Source organism: Penaeus vannamei, chromosome 42 (assembly GCF_042767895.1).
Source record: "Penaeus vannamei isolate JL-2024 chromosome 42, ASM4276789v1, whole genome shotgun sequence".
NCBI classification, from domain to species: Eukaryota; Metazoa; Arthropoda; class Malacostraca; order Decapoda; family Penaeidae; genus Penaeus; species Penaeus vannamei.
The window spans coordinates 25,860,284-25,863,840 of NC_091590.1; the positions used below are offsets into that span (position 1 = coordinate 25,860,284).

General features: G+C 39.6%; 1 protein-coding gene across 1 annotated transcript in view; it reads right to left on the minus strand.

Annotated features, from left to right (window-relative positions):
• LOC113815391 (uncharacterized) overlaps positions 1 to 3,557 on the minus strand; it is a gene marked incomplete in the record, with an annotated part of 77,146 nt that continues 73,589 nt past the window's right edge. Inside the window, 1 exon segment of the mRNA XM_070118404.1 lies at positions 1 to 543.

Consider the following 3,557-nt stretch of genomic DNA (forward strand, 5'->3'; position numbering starts at 1 on the left):
GTCTTTCTTATCATTTATTGGTCCAATATTCACACAAGAAACAATGGGAACAACGTATCTAACTGTATGTCTGCAATGAAAGGAAATTTAATCCACATTAATATAAACCTGCTTCATCTTGACTAATAATACCAGAGATCAAATTCCTAAATGGAAAATGGCTCCTGTCCTATTGAAGATCCATACCAAAGAGAAGCATGAAAGATACCAAATACCACAGTCAAAAGGTAAAAAAAAGTCACACAGGAATAAGCAATTACTCTCCTCTCTTGAATTACGAGGAAATTATCTGCCAAAATATGCACTATTTTGTTGCATAATACTATAAGAATGTTCTAAAATACAAATAATTTAATACCTTGGTTAAATAATATTGCAAAAATGTATTTTAATCACTAGACAGTAAATAAACCTTTATATAACATGCATATGTATGGAGCACATGCAACTACATATCATATGTATACAAAGCAAGAAAATATATCAACATGCTACAAAGGTTAAATCAGATGCGAAGATCCCCCTGCTGGGTGAGGCTCCGCACTGATCGCCTCCCCACGGGCGCCTGTGGCACCGCAGTCCTTAAAGAAGAAAACTGAAAGGAAAGGTGAAGCATTTAATCTGCAGCAGGTATAAAAGATGTTTATTAAATACCTTGGAACTTCATTTTAATATATCTTGAGGTTATGATTGTAACATTGCAAATTTAGTAATGAAGAAAACCCATCAACTGATACTGTGACAATAAAACGAAATATGATATCCATTTACAAATTGTAAGGAGGGTTATAGATTAATAAGAGAATCTCGACTAATTTAACAGAATTTAGTCAAGTGATTAATGCATGAAAAATCTGTCTACTTTTTGTACTATTTCATAATAGTTTATTAACTAAGGTGTTTCCATGGAAAGTAGTTATGACAGGTTCGCAAGCTTATGATTTGATCTGTTGAAATACATATAGATATATTGGGAATACATGAACAAAGAGAAATGTAAAGAAAAAAAAATCCCTTTCAGAGAGGAGATAATACAAATGATAGCTTATTGGAACTAGAAACTAAAGTAATGTATAATGCAACAGAAGACACTGGCTCACACATTAGAAATTTAAGACTGGCTGAGTCCATATTTGCATAAGCGTATGGAGGTGGTGCAAGTTGGACAAATCGCAAAGCTCGGTCGCGCTATTTGGGATACCCCAAGGATTAATATATCAATATCACATGGGGATAATAAGCAATATCAAGTAACAGGAACAAAGATAATAGAGGCAGGATTATCAGACATGAATGTCATTTTTTGCCAAGAAAAATGTTGTAGAATATGGCTGAACACAAGAGGATTCATACCGATCATGTGTTTTTCCCTTAAATGTAAGGATCTGTTCACAGTTTGAGTCATTTGCCTCAAATTCACTTTGCACCTGACAGGAAATAAGCTAATGGACAAACAGATTACATGGTTAAAAGTTAATGGCAGAAACAAATAAATGTGCAAGAGGCTATGAAACACTACGATAAAATATTGTGGCAAAAAGGGTACAAATGAGATAATGATTAGGATAAAGAGTTAACTGTCAAAGGTTATAGAGTGTTATTGGATGATAAGGAAAAGGGAAAAGATGGAGTAAATGAAGTAAATCAGAGATTATTAAAGGAAAGGGTTAAGGGTATAGGGCGATTCGATGAAATGGGGTGTACTTGTGGCTGAGGAAACAATAGAAACATTGCAGGAAAACTGGCAAAAGAGTTATTATGAAACAATGAAAATTAATACGGGTAGAGAAAGTAAAACAATCCAGGGGATAAGATAAAAGGACTGGGGCAGGGGGCGATGTATCAGGAAGAGTGCAAGGAGGGCTGAGACCCGGAGGGCACTGTTGTGGCAGAAGGGATTCACTTGAGTATCCAGGTGGAGGGATAGGGATAATAGGGAACAAAGAGGGAATACTGCATATAGAGAAAGAGAGGATGGGGTGTGTAGAGAAAGTGTGGGAGGAAGAAGGGTAGGGGAACTTAACGGGGGAAGGATGGATATTGGCAAGTACTTTGAAGAGGGTCTAGGAACAGAGGGATTGGAGGGTGGATGAGGGAGCAGAACATTTTCTCAGGTCGTGTCTAGGAATTTTGGATAACTTCAAGAGTTTCTGGAGGGGAGTTAGGAGGGAGGTCTGAGAAACAAAAGGTTCTCTTGTGAGAATGAAAGGAGGGGGTAGATGTTCAAGGATTGGAGGAATAGGAGGATGAAGGAGAGGATGTAGTAGGCAAAGATGGAGTAAAATTGCCTGGTGCGACAGGAAAAGAGAGCAGGAGGGGTAGGCATCGGAAAAGCAGTAGATATTGGTGTATCTGGATTCAGACTGGAAAATGAAATTGGGGAGAGAGGAAGTAAAGGTAGGATGTGTCAGGGTAGAGGGAAGAGATATAGGTACAGTTTTGGAAGAGGTAGAAAGAGAAAAACCTTGTTGCTATACTTCCTGTCAAGCCCCATGGAGAGTGAGGCCTAGTTTGAACCTGAGAGCTGCTACCTCAGCTTATAGGCAAAGCAGATCCTAAAAATTACATTATGGGAGCTACCACAGTTGGCACACATACATGATTGAGCAGGACAATTTGAACAGTCATGACCAGAATGGGCAAATAGAAGGAAGTGGGCTAAGGAGCGACAGTGTTTGGCTGCGTGGCAAGAAAGGGGCCCATATAGTCGGAGAGGCTAATTCACGTGGGAGGACATGCGTATGGAAGCTAATCTTGGCAATATTGGTGTAAGACAGTGTAGCACTGTACTGCCACTATATCATAGTCAACAAAGTAGGCTAGTCATTTTCACAGTCCGACCAGTTCTTATCATAGAAAGGACAATCAATCAGGGAGACAAAAACACTTCCAGTTCAGGTATGAAGAGATGAGTGACGTTTGGCAGGAATGGGTATACCAGTAGGGTCATTCAGGGTAGATAGTGCATGAGCTTGGTACTCAGATGCAACTGTGGCAAGGCGTATACGATCATAGTGACTGGCAAAGGAAACTTTGTCAACTTGTTTTTGGAGACATTTTTGAAAGAGAATGGTACCGTCAGAGTAAGGGGCTACAGGAGGAACCATAAAAAATTTATCCTCCTTGGCTGGGCCATAGAGAGGTTTCAAAAGGTTGCAGAGAGGGAAACAGTAAGAGCAGGAGGAAGATGGGATGGTGTGGAGTGAGGTAGTACTGTGGGATGAAATAGTAATTAGGGGGAGGGGGTAGACAATGAAAATGACTGTTCAGTAGGAGATGGAGTGGATAATGTTGAGAGAGAGGCAGGGGTACTTTCTGTGGGTTGAGTAATGACCGGGGTTGGTGGTTTGGAATGGATATAATTGTCAGTAGACATTGAGGAGGGGGTATAGTATCAGTGGTTGGAGCCATGGTCAAAGGAGAAATGGGGTCAGAAAACCAATGAAATAAAATTTAATCGGGCATTTGAGAAAGGATCAAGGCGTAATACCCTTAATTAGAGTTTTAAAAATCTTCCTTAGTGACCATGGTGGGCCTGAAATAAAGGGAAAAGAAAT